Source organism: Ips typographus, linkage group LG16 (genome assembly GCF_016097725.1).
Source record: "Ips typographus isolate SLU linkage group LG16, UJ_Ityp_2.0, whole genome shotgun sequence".
Classification (NCBI taxonomy): Eukaryota; Metazoa; Arthropoda; class Insecta; order Coleoptera; family Curculionidae; genus Ips; species Ips typographus.
The window spans coordinates 6,890,238-6,904,437 of NC_138437.1; the positions used below are offsets into that span (position 1 = coordinate 6,890,238).

At 32.8% G+C, this 14,200-nt stretch overlaps 1 protein-coding gene across 1 annotated transcript in view; it reads left to right on the forward strand.

Moving 5' to 3' along the window:
- The window catches only part of PlexB (plexin B), a 77,277-nt gene that overhangs the window by 36,591 nt on the left and 26,486 nt on the right, over nucleotides 1-14,200 (forward strand). The window contains exons 2-3 of the mRNA XM_081994779.1: nucleotides 2,695-2,762; nucleotides 11,408-11,427. The gene's annotated coding sequence lies outside the window, so the exon portion shown is untranslated. The remainder of the gene's footprint in view (nucleotides 1-2,694; nucleotides 2,763-11,407; nucleotides 11,428-14,200) is intronic.

Genomic DNA, 14,200 nt, shown 5'->3' on the forward strand with positions numbered 1-14,200 from the left:
ATTTACATTTTTCCACGACTTTAATGTTAATTTGGAAAGAAAACAATCAGGTGGGTGGTCACTAAGAAGTTTTCATATTGCAGTTATATGGAACGAATTAAGTCATGCATTGTTTATTAAGAGAGAGTCTTTTTCCAACTTCTAACTTCCGTATCATTAAGTATTGTGCAGGTAAAAAGCAGAGATTCATGAATTATCTGCCAGTAATCCCTATAGCTAAAGAGAAAACAAGCGATTTTCCGGTGTAGTTTACTTAGACCTAATTCATTATTAAAACTGGCATTTTGCAGCTTCGAAGGGAAGCTAGTTTTATCGTGTAGTAATTTTTGTTCAGTTTCAAAGAGGAAAATTGATTACTTGTTCTTTTTTTCTAGAAGATTTGACTCATTGCACTTTATGCTAATAATTTGTCGCATTTAAATAACGGCTGATAATAAGACGTTCCCAAGAATCAACACGTACATACCTCGAATAAGTTAACGGCCTTAACCAGTGTAAATTATCTTAATATTTAATCTTCCCCAATTAAAAAGTTAAATGGTTTATAATGATCCAAAAATGTATAATTAATTGCTTCTCAACTGAAATCGCGGTAAATTAAACGGTTTTTATGAGGCATAAACCCGAAGTGGTGCGTTTATTTCTTTTTGATGTACTATCCATTTTCAGGTTGTTTATTGCAGTACTTGCCAATAAGTATTATCCAAACACCTAACAGTTTTTTCTAGACAGGGTTTCAATCAACCCGGTTTATTACATCCAGCAAAATTTCCAATTAACTTCTAAAATACAGGATGCAGTTAACCAAATTCAAAAATGTTTTTTGCAAATTTTAATTGCAATTATCACCGAAGGGTATCGTGGGCTACAAACCAACAAAAAAATTTTTAACGAGCCTGTAAATTCGAAGTTGAAAATAAATTCTGTTTGATTGTTATTATAATTATAATATGCATGCGGAGTTAAAAAACACCTACTGCAAGTTGGGAGTTATTCAGTTTATTGTTGGAATGGTTGCTGTTTGTTTTATTGCAATACCAGAAGCAAAGTGGCTTTAATTAAATGATATAAAATAATGAATTATGTGAAAACGAAATGCAGAATAGCATATTGTTCAACAAGTGGTGGAATTTAATTTTACTTGCAACTGAGAAATAAGTTGTTAATTTAGTCTTTGGGTTTAAATTATTTTGGTATTATGTAGCTGAAAGTAAATTGTTTCAGAGTTATTCAAGTTGTTTTTTTTAGTTTGCACAAAAACACCTAACCATCATCTTGTAATTTCAGATTCAGATGTATTTAATTAAATTGTGAAAAGAACGTCAAACCTTGTAGGCAATTTTGGATCTTTGGGAATATAAGATAAAATTTTATACCTCAGAGGTTAAAGCCACTTTTTAGCTCTGTTTGTTTACTGTTTGAGGCAAGTACTGAAAAAACCTTAATATTATGTTAAACATTTTTATACAGGCAAAATTGCTGGCAAATGGGTTATAAGCAAAATACACTTTATATGTAAAAAAGTTGACTTAACAGTCTTTTATTACAGAGTTTAATTTTGCCCCAAATTTAATATTATGGGTTTAATTTTTTGTAAATTTCTCCAAAAGTCACTAATACTACCAATCATAAACTTGACAGGAAAAACACTGGTTAAAAAGATGTATTAAAAAATGTCTGTGGTTATACTTCTTTGCAGTGTTGTGCTTTTAATGGTAATTCGATAACCATTAAACGTATATAGGCAAGAAGGCCCAGCATAAAATGATTTTTCCACGCCACTGGTTGGGTTACGGCCCGGCCAACTAATACAAAGAATAATAAATATTCGGCGGACCCCGTTGCGATGCAAACTTAAATTTGAAAGCCGTGTATCGCCAGAAGTGCTTTATGTTTCTGAGGGTTCTCGTTTGGTACGTTCATTGGCTTAGAAAATCACTTTAAGCATGTGGACAGGTGCACGAGTACCGGTCGGTTCGAACCCTCCTTTTATTTTGCCCAAGACTGATTAGGTTTAAGGCCGTGTGGCTTGTTTTGACGTATGCCGAAGCGTGGTTAAACCCCCATTTTTGACCATTTGCCCATCCAAACTGGCTTTTGTTGTTTTTATTTGGTTACTCAGTTAGACCTTCTGTAGCACAAACTAACATAAATACATTTTAAGAGTCTCATTATCAGTTGTTGGATGATTGGGAAGAAAATCAGGCAGGCCTGTAGAATGCGTGTTAGCAGAGTGAATTTTGGCTTGAAAGAGCCATAGATACTTTGTTTATCAATCAAAGGGTGATAAATATTCCCTGCCTGACATGTTATACTAAGGACGTCAATAAAATTTAACTTTTTAAAGCCATTTTCCAAGTTTTTCTTCGCGGTGGTCATGTTTATGATTGATGGGCCGGCAAAGTTGCCGACTTTTTATTCGATCGATCGTTCAGTGCGGTTAAGAAACATCCGGTAACGAATTGGCTTCCGGAAGTGTTGTATTTACTGAAGATCAGTTACAGTCTGCACCTTCCAAATGAAAATGTATAGGCAAACATCCTAGTTTGCACAGGAATGAACGCAATTGTCCCTATTCTTGATTACACACCCTTCCAATTATATCTGAACTATTTGAACATTTCCGAGGAGGAAAGAACTGCCTCATTCTTCATGTTTCATTCTTGAATGACTATTTCAATATTTTGTACACAGGGACCATCGAGATATACACTGGACCTAGGCAATGCAAGCGAAAGGGACTTTGAAGTCATCATGCTGTTGTAAGTACTGTCAAACTACTTTAATACGTGTCATATTTAAGTTTGCGATCCAAAGTTGTTTCGTTACGGACCTGCAGGGTCAAAAAAATTTGAATGGATCAAAAATATCCTTAAATTACAATGAACAAGCAGTGCCATACTGGTTTTTTTCAGAAAAAAACTCCTAGGAATACTAAAAATATACATATTAATTAACACTAAAAAACCTTAGTGATAACATATTTTGAGCGGAATTCACAGTATTTCGTAGTAAGTTAAATTGTGTATAGTTTCAATAGCCACAATCATACAATCTCACGCATAGTTTACCAAATTAAGCTTGGTAGCTTTGACGTTGCATAGTTTTAACAAAGTTTTAAATACAACTTCATTAAACTGTTACAAACTTTGTGTTCGGCAATTAAACTTTACTATTTTTTTATAACCATCACTTTTATTAACTCATTTTTCCTCTCGTTTGCTATTTTACTATCGGAACTCTACGTTTATAGTTCAGCTTCTGAACTTAAGTTGGTTTACTATAGAAGTATAAAACATAATTAAAAGTTCATATTTTTTTGAATTAAGGGAAATGAATGATTGCAGTTAAACGTGTCACTCTCTGTATGTACAATTTAGACTTTGGCTCAGAATTTTCTAATCGTGTATTTAGAAAATCACAAGTTTGGAAAAAGATGTATTTTTTATGTATGTATGTACAAAGTGATTTGATAGCATACTTTAAATCAGCAAAGTTGTGGTATTTTTCCAGAATCCAAAAAAAAATGTAAAAAGTGACACTTGTCAAATTTTTGACACATGTTTTGATCCTTTTAATTATATGATTGCACATCAGTAATTGATCTGCAACTAGTATTTGTTTAAAAATATTTATTGAAGACCAGAAATTGAAGTAGTCATATAAATTATTAAACAAATGAGTTCATTCCCTTCTTCAATGGCCATTTTCTAGTAAATCAAAGACAACTATTGGAAAAAACTACAATTTTGGATGGAAATAATATTTGTTAATACAAAAATTTGAATTTACAATGTTTGAAATAGGTAATCACTTTACTAACATATAAGTTCATGTAGTAGTTATGTACCAAGATACTTTGGAAAAGTGAAAATTTTGGTTAGATGACAATTATTGCTACAGTGACCCTATATGGATTCTACTAAGGTTACGTTGGTTACTTTTCGAAATCCATGACACACTAAACGTTGATTTTTATTGTTTCTTATGAAAACTGACTTACTGCTTCACAAAATACCATTTTAAGTGTTAAACACTCTAAACTATCTTCTCTCCTGTCAATTCTCTTCTGGCAATTCAAGAATAAATTATTACTAAACCACTCTGTACACAATTCTTTTGTTCTGAAGCTCAATATAGTATCTTCGTTTAGCTCTCCTTTAGAGCAATCATAGTTGGTAGTCGAATTTATATTTTATCTGCAAAGTGTGTCGGAAAATAATTTTATTTCAATAGAGAATCAAATATGTATTATTGCCCAGTTTGTAGTGCAAAAAAAGAAGATTAAGGGTTGAGTTGAGCCATTAAGCCATTAAGACGGTAGGAGGAGTTGTTATTTGCATGAAGTCGCAATTATTTACTAGTTAGTCTAGTTGTTTCCTTTAATTAAAGTTGAAATACTCTATTAAAACAAAATAGTCAAACTGCGCAACATTTACCAATATATTTTCAATTTATGATGTTGATAGTGATCAGCAAAGTTTATGATCCATGAATTGATATATAGAATATCATTAAGTTGATTATCGAGATATGTTCTTCTAATTTAAAAGCATTTTTAGGCGTTGAAGATTGTGGTTATAATCGAAAACACCTACAGGGCAAATTTGGAAACAAAATGCACTATCGTATTTCGCACCTAAACTGTCTAATTGCTTGAAATCCTTACTCACAGCAAAGAGATAAGAGAAACTTGAGTGCAGCCAGCTAGGCAATATGTGTAAGTACATTAACAATGATTCCCTTTAGACGATTATTCGGTGGAATATCGGATGCATTAAGTCGCTTACACACATTCTCATTTTGCTAATAACACTTACTTAGGCTCTGGCTCTAGATAAAACCGCCATACTGTTTATTCACTCCGTTATCTCTGAACTTAGGAAATCATGCGTTACGGCATTCTCTTTCTGTTTGTAGCTCGTTCGAAACCTTACGTAAAGACATTTTTTTAACACATGTGAGTGTTTTTACGATCTAAAAAATATGTATAGAGACGGTTTAATATACCTACCAATAAAAAAATTAGAATCCAAATGATTTGTTCGTTAATTCGTATGCTAATAGGTTTAGATACGATCAGAAATCTACACCTAAAGTAGTTAACGAACCTTGAAAAGATACCTGTGGAATAGATCCACGTCAAATCTATTACCTATCACTCGAATAACATGCCACATATCAAGTTACTTGAATATTCTAAGAAACAGTTATGCCACCACGAGCACAAAATCGAACAACGTGTCCGACACTACCCCAACGCATGCCTAGGTGAATAACTTGTGTAAAGGAAGACATAAAAGATATTTATTGAGCCCTAAAACTGGTGCGAGCCACTTGTAAAAATTAATATCTGCACTTTAAAGGCTCATATTGCAACCTGGAAGATATTGGAAAGAGTTTAACATGAAATGACCTAAAAGCACTTTAGCCTGAAGATTTAACTGGAAATTGGATTTACTATTAGATTACCTACATAAAAGGAAATCTAGTAATAGCAGTTTTGCGGACGCACTGTCATTACTAAGGTTCCTCTGTTACAATTCTCTGCTATTTATATATTTATACTACTACTTTATTACTGGTCCCAGTAGAAAAAAAAAAAACACTAACCGATTTGGCAACTTAAAGGAGCTTAAACCGAATTAGGGTAAAAGCTTTTAAGAGGAGAGAACGAGATTATAAATAGTAAAGCTCTGCTTACCGGAAACGTAATGTGTGCCATTTGGTGCAAATTTTTACGCACGTGATCCCCGTATTCAGGACTGATGGAATAATTTATAAATAGAACCCAGCAACTGCTTTTCCAGCTTTAAAATATTCATACAAAAATTGGTCATGAGCTGAAATTGATTATATGCCTTTACCAGCTAAATATTGTCGTTACACGTCTCACGAACTATTAAACTGCACCAAAATCCCTGATGTTTTTGTCTTTCGTCTTTTTCGGCTAAACTTGATAAATCATCTCAGGAATCAGTTTTGATAAATTAAGCTTTGCTGCAAACCACTTCACAGTCTAGTGGGCTTTTAAACTTGACATATCTAACTTTGAATTTCCCTTACCCGCATCCTATGCCCCATTTAAGATAATATTTTGCTGGGTATTTCTTTAGTTCAGAATTTGTGGACAGGAATCGCAATGAGAACGTGGTAAAAAAATTATACAACTTCACACTGTTTTCAATTGTAACGATTTACTTTGTCCGAACAATTTTTATAATAGAATATGTTTCAACTGATAAAATCCTCCCGAAATATAAAAGATTACGGGATTCATATAGACACAATAGCCTACCGGAAATTATATTCTTCTAAAACCGACGATTCTAGGATAGCAGTTTGCGTGGTAAAAATGCATTTAAACTGGTGCGCCGAATAAAAGAGCACAGTGGGTGAATTTTCCCTCTTTGAATGAACAAAAAGAATTGTGTTGTTGTAATTATCTTAAAAGTTGTTTGAAATTCAACACTTACCACTTTATTTGTTAAACTTAAACCAAATAGTTTATATGTGGTCTGTACTGCTTTAATTGCTAATCGTTTGATACACAACGGAAGCGTTGAGGTAATTTAATTGTTAATAATTACATTTGTCAATTTCTCTGCTTGGGTGCTCGAATCAATAAATGAATACTGTGCCAGGAATTTAATAAATGTAATTATTAAAACACGACTGTAATGTTTACTTCACGTTTTGTCTTAATTCATTATGAAGTTATCAAAAAAGGAAAAACGGTTTCCGGTAGAAGTTTTGACGTAGAATCCAATGGCGTAGTCAGTGTTTTCCTATTACGTTTAGTTTCTGACATATGACAGTAAGTTATATTTTTTTAAATGGAACACCTTATATATTTTTAGTTCATTAAATTCTGTTGATTTTTTACTTTTTCAACGGTGTATTAAAACATATAATTTTGTAAACGTTAATCTTGGTAATTAGAAAAAAAGCGTTTCCTTAACAAAAAAGTGCTAAATAATATGTATAAAAATACCTACAGTCGAAACAAAATTTGGCATGTTCATATTAACATGTTACATGTCGTTTATAAACAGTTTTTTGAACTTTCTTTTTCAGCATATTTCTGGAATCCTCTTTGAATTTCCTATCTAATGACATAATAAAACACTTCAAAATCGAGTTCAGTCAGGGAGAAAAACGATATCAAAGTTTGATTTGCAAAAAACACAGTTTGAAAAAACAGTCAGGGACAAAGTATTATGTAAAACCCATTTGAAGTCACCGAATCGTGTTTCTAAGCACATTTTTGGAATCCTCATTAAATTTCCTATCTAATGACATAATAAAACACTTCAAAATCGAGTTCAGTTAGGGAGAAAAACGGTATCAAAGTTTGAATTGCAAAAAAACACAGTTTGAGAGAACACTCAGGGACAAAATAGCATGTAAAACCCATTTGAAGTCACCGAATCGTGTTTCTAAGCACATTTTTGGAATCCTCATTAAATCTCCTATCTAATGACATAATAAAAAACTTCAAAATCGAGTTCAGTCAGGGAGAAAAACGGTATCAAAGTTTGAATTGCAAAAAAACACAGTTTGAGAGAACAGTCAGGGACAAAATAGCATGTAAAACCCATTTGAAGTCACCGAATCGTGTTTCTAAGCACATTTTTGGAATCCTCATTAAATTTCCTATCTAATGACATAATAAAACACTTCAAAATCGAGTTCAGTCAGGGAGAAAAACGGTATCAAAGTTTGAATTGCAAAAAAACACAGTTTGAGAGAACAGTCAGGGACAAAATAGCATGTAAAACCCATTTGAAGTCACCGAATCGTGTTTCTAAGCACATTTTTGGAATCCTCATTAAATTTCCTATCTAATGACATAATAAAACACTTCAAAATCGAGTTCAGTCAGGGAGAAAAACGGTATCAAAGTTTGAATTGCAAAAAAACACAGTTTGAGAGAACAGTCAGGGACAAAATAGCATGTAAAACCCATTTGAAGTCACCGAATCGTGTTTCTAAGCACATTTTTGGAATCCTCATTAAATCTCCTATCTAATGACTTAATAAAACCTTTCAAAATCGAGTTCAGTCAGGGAGAAAAACGATGTCAAAGTTTGAATTGCAAAAAAACACAGTTTGAGAGGAATTTGAATATGTTCATATTAACATGTTACATGTCGTTTATAAACAGTTCCAACTTCTACCTTAAAAATAGTAGAAAATAGAAATAGCCACTTTTCTTATTAAAGTGACGGTAGAAGTGTTTGTAACTTAGATTTTTAATAAGATTTATTAAAAATATTTAATTTTCTGATGTGTTAGTTTATATGATTTCCGATTTGGTTTGGTATTTCAGATATTGGCCTTTTTTTAGCTTAGCAAAGGTCTTTTTTTAAAATAACAGGATTAACCTCTACAAACTTATATGTTGTAATACACCGTTAAAAAGGTAAAAATCAACAGAATTAAATGACGTAAAAATATATAGGATGTTCCATTTAAAAAAATGTAACTTACTGTCATATGTCAGAAACTAAACGGAATAGAAAAAAACTGACTACGCCATTGGATTCTACATGAAAACTACTACCGGGCACCGTTCTTCCTTTTTTGATAACTTTAAGAGCAACTGAAATACTGAAGAGGTTCAAAAATTACCAATTTTCGAAAACCCCCTGTATCTTTGAAACAAAAGAAGTTTGCGCCGCCTACTTTTGGCCAATCATCTCAGCTCAGAAAAAGAGATCAGAACACGTATGCTACTTTTTTTCTATCTATTACCGTTTTCTCTGTACCCCGTAAAACCATCGAAAATGCAGCACCCTGTACAAGCAAAATAAAGAGACTGGATTCTAGGCGGTCGAATCGGTTTTCCGTAAACAGGAAAACGTGCTTCAGTTACATTTTCATTGCACTTGTTGATTGAAGTATTTAAAAATAAAAATGTGTGAAAACTGTTCATCATAAGTAGTATCATAACACTTCTCTAAGGAGTTATACTTTTAATAAAGGTGTCCTTACATCACTCTGACAATCAGCTGCACTGCAATTTAGCAAATCTCTTGCGTGTTTCAGCTCTTGATGCTTCATTGTTCGAATTAAGTCTGCAACCATCTCTCTTAACTTGGGTATGTTTCCACACAAAAATGCAATTATTATAATTATTTTACTTGCTTAATGAGGGCTTAAAGTATACACGCCTAAAGTAGTCGTTAATAATGAAATAGAAGATAATTAACCAAAAGCTTCGGGGTGGTCGTGGAAGTAATTTTTCGAATATCAAGTTGGTAGCATTGTTAAGCTTCTCGTACAACGAACTAACATTTCAATAACCGAGCTCGTACAGTACGAAAGTGCCAACTTGCCTTTTGAATGCTTATTACTAGTGAGTCCAAAGTTAGGTAAATGGGACTTTGCATTTGATTAAGTCAGAGGTCAGGTTCGTGAGGTATTCGCAAAGTAAACGGTAAAAGTAAACAGCATTATGCGGAAGCACCAATTATCAGTGTATATCTGTAAAAATGGCACCTCGTAAAAATTACGGTCCTGCAATCGTGGGGGAAATATTTCGAAAGAGGGTGACTAGATACAAGTAGGGGAAAGTAAGCGAAACACGCGGTGATTGATCAGGGAGTCTGAGGATTTCCACGAGATGCTGAGAACAAGGACCGTCATCGTGCTGAACATGTTTAACACTAAGAAATTTTATTAAAAAATATAAGATAGAATTTAATAAAATCCAGTCTGAGAATTCGAAATAAAAAAATTACTGTCTTTCTAATTTCTTCAGATGGAATCCGTTGCAGGTAATCCAGGTCTCGAAATTTCGGTTCTGACGCAGCCTATAAGTTAGTTAGTATTAATTAAATCAAGAAGTTTACGGCCGGCAGTAGATATCGAACTGAATTTAATTAATACCTCAAAGATTTAGTGGGAATGCAACAGGATTTATTAGTTTCGGATTAATACTTGCGACCGAGTGAAATTATTACAGAGTTCCATATTTTTAATTAAACCCAGATTAAAGCCGCGTATTAACATAGCCTAGTCATTAATTTGGTTTTAACGTGGCAAAAATAAACGGATTACTTGCGGGGTGAAATAACGAACCCTTATTGACTGATCTTTAGTCCAGTCTATTCCTGACAAGAATAATTGCACGAAAAATGAGAGTCCTTATATAATAACATTTCTGTTCTGAAGATTACAACTTTTCCTATAAGTTATGATTTGTGTGTCACGTTATTCCGTAAAGCTCAAAGGGTTGCACACATTTTTGTCAAATTTCTATAAAAACCTTCGTGAGCAATTTACAACATTTGTTTGGCCGGATGATAAATACACTGACAATATTTTTCACAGGGCCCTGGAAATATTTTGCCGCAATTTTATGCGGAAACTTTCCCCTTGGTCACTTGGGACTCTAACAAAAAAAACATTTTTTAAATTTAAGGAAATGTCCACATAAAACTAGAAATCTTTGTGGGTATTGGAGTCTTTAAAGAAAGTCGAACTTTCATGTACTTACTTGAAATACACTTAGTAAATTACATTGCAGTAGGAATTTTTTCCTGGGTAGGTCGATAAGTGATTTTTGGTTTTTATTACAATCCGAGCTTTAAAGTTTAAAATGTTCATATTAAACGTAATTCCTAAGGCTTTGAGAAAGTATTTAGGATTTTCATTAATAATGCACAAATCCCTTTATAATGATCGTTAAGAATTTTCATTAAACATAAGTAAAAACGGCTTAGCTAAAAGGCTCGACTTACAGAAATACATTCTAGATTTAAGTTGTCCGATTTTTACGTCCATCATAAATCAGTCACATTGATCGATTAGCATTCATAATGTATAGAACTATAATGAGCCAAGTTGCCTCGGTAAGAAGCGGTAAAAAAAATATTTAAATGAAGTTTGTGGGTTAATTTAGCAGAACCATCCTTTGGCACATTAAAATAATTATTCCTAAAATATGCGTGCGTGTCAGATGCTTGAAAGGAAGTAGTTAGCAGCCAGCATTGGTTCTTAACTCTTCCCACCAATTACGTTATCTATTCAATTTGGTACATTTTTTGGCCATCAAGTTGAATGATGGGTGGGGAAGTTCAGCGAATGCACGGCTAATCCAACCGTGTCTGGTTACTATTCAAATTAACCTGCCTACTTCAGAAATACTCTCCGGTTACTTTTGTGTATGTAAATCATCCTATTTATATTCCTTTTACAGTCTATATATTCTTTAAACCAAGCCGAAATTATTAACTTATAAATAATATAAATAGTTGGGGGCTGCAAGCTTTTTGTCTAGTTCTAAAATTTAATTAAATCCAGTGAAAGTTGATCAAAAGGCTTTTTTTATCAAAACTGTCCCAAAAGGTCCAATGTTTTTAAATGTGATAGCCTATTAACATTTTTCTTTCTGTTTCAGGTGGAGTGATTCTTAAAATGGTAAGGCATTCAAGTTTTAATCACCTTATTGAAATCTTTATTTGGGTATTTAAACCAATTTCATTCAGTGAATAGAGTTAATACACATTTATTGCCAATTTAAAGAAGAGATTTAAATTATATGGTTGGTTTGAAATATGAAATTGAGAAGTTAACAGCTGGAAATTTATAGAAAGCTTGCTAATTAGTGCAATGATTTGGTTTGTAATTTTCAGTGTATCTAAAGACCCTAAGGGCTTTTTGAATTCAACTTATTAAGTCTGAAAGTACTTTGTCGAGTATTTTCTAAATCGACTTTGCCGCAAAAGGATTTCTGAAAGAAAGAGACTTTTATGGCGTAGTTCGTTTATTTTTCATTGGGGAAATATACGCCAACAAATGTTTAGGGCATGTATGAATTTTAAAAAATGGAAACTTACAAAGCTTTTTATTCCGTGGAAGTAAAACGAATTAAAATATGCGAACCATTTTTTCCGCTAAATTACGTTTTGGAAGCCGCTAGTCGTTAAAGTGATTTTTGTTTCCGTACATTTTGATATTCTCATTGTTGGTGCTGTTATACGATAAATATAATAAACGGCTTCTTCGTGGTCCTCCAGTCTAGACAAGTCAATTAAGAAAGAGCCATGTCGAAGTGGTGTCTGAATGTGAATTGGATGTGCACGTCATGTGAATGCCAAAACATTGGCCGGTGAAGTATAAAAAGAGCCATCTGCCAGTAAAGTGTTAACAAGTTTAGGGGTGTTGTTTTACTTTAGAGTGCCACTTAATTTTATTTTTTTTGTTTGCTGAAATGAAAATTTTATCGTAAAATTAATAGGCAATGGATTCCTCTATTTCATGTCTGATAACTTTAACTGACCCTCTACGGTTTTATAGGCCTCTGTTATCAATTTATTTTAATAATTCAAACGCTGCAGCGGCTTTTTTCAAAAGCCATTTCTAATTACGCAAGTTATAAACAAAATAATATCTAAAGATGTATTTGTCGGTCTGAAACATCTGAACCGTCTAGTGGTATGAAGGATGGCAACGATCTCGTTGACGGATTTAAAATCCAAAATTGAATTTTATGTCAGAGTGGCTCCGCGTGTATTTCCTTTCGCGCATTTGGCGTTAAAGGATTTATTTAACTACAAAGAGTACAAAACCACTTTATCTTGGTTTTGAGACCGCGACTTTGAGTCAAACGGTTAATTTATAGCATTTTTTGTACGCAGTTATGTTCTACACGATTTATGCTAATAAGTCAGGTTATACTTAATACTATAGGGACAGGAAGTAAAAATTAAATTAAGCTGCATTGAAAATTTGTAATAAATGCTAGTCAGGTTTCAACTTGTGTGGTAGCCAGCTAAAATTGTAAACTATGTGAGTGTTACATGAAGGTACTAACAAACAATCCATCGTATTGCAGGAGAATAAATACAGCAACAATGGAAACAAATTGAGTTCGTTTTCCATGAACAGTTTACCAGTTCTAGAGCTAATTACGTAAAATACCTCTGTTGTTGTTGTTTCAGTTAGGTATTTTCAAAAACTGGCGTACCCTTTGTTTGAATAACCGACCGACTTTCAATAATATAATTTCTCTTAATTAAACTCTGGCTCTAGTTATAGAAAACAGAGGCAGGCATTCTTTGAATTTACTATATAGTAATAATAGTATACAGGATGGTCCAGTTTTAAATGTCAATAATTCACCAATCCATAGCCAATTATAAGTTGACATTAATTATGTCATTTTCCTGAAAAGTGCTTCTTAAGGAAAATACAGTCCTTCAAATTTCTGTTTAAAAAATCGTTTTTCTTGTCATAACTGTCAGACCGTTGGAGCAATATTGATCAAATTTGGAACAAGCACTTTATTACACGTTATTACGGTCAAAGACCCAAAACTAACCCAACCCAACTTAAAAATTGTCTTGAAAACGGAAAATTCACTTAAGAAGTTTAAAAAATATTATTGTAGCCAGTTTTCATAGTTTCCAGACAAACTAAAAGACTTTAGTTTTGAAAATTGAATTAGAAAAGATAAAAATTTCAGCTTAAAAATTGTGTTTGTAACCAGTTTTCATGCAAATCGAGAGACTTTAATACTAAAAATTGACTTGTAGACATAAAAACTACTTTTTCAAGAAATTGTTACTACAAATTCATACATTTAAACCTTAAAAATTGACTTGAACCCCAAAATGTGACCGAATTAATGAAAAGTGACATCAGAAGCTTAAAATTTGCATTTGAAGTAAGTTTTTATAATTTGAAGACAAATTTTAATATTTTAGTCTTGAATATAGTCTTGGATGCAGGACATTGACATTAGATTCATAAAAAATTGTTTTAAAAACTAACTTTTCCTGCTTTTTACTTTGCTTTTCATTTTCTTCGAATTCTGGACTATTTTTAGTGCTTCAAAACTGCTTTCAGCTTGGAAAATCGAGTTTCAAGACTATCTTCACCAAGTTATTGACATAGCAAACTTAAAAAACATTTTTTACATTCTTCATAGACTTAAAATGGCATTCCAAGCTTTGTCACTATTAAATCGACTTCTAGACACCTCAGTGCTAAAAATTCGGGTATTTCTTAATAAACTAGAATCGTTTTTAGTGTTTTAAGGCTGTTTTCAGTGCCTCAAATCGAGTTGCAAGACTATCTTTACAAAGTTTTTGACTTATCAGGCCTAAAAGCCAGTTTGTCCACTGACCATAATCTTGAAAATGTTATTTCAAGCTTCTTCACTATTAAATTGACTTCTACACTCATAGGT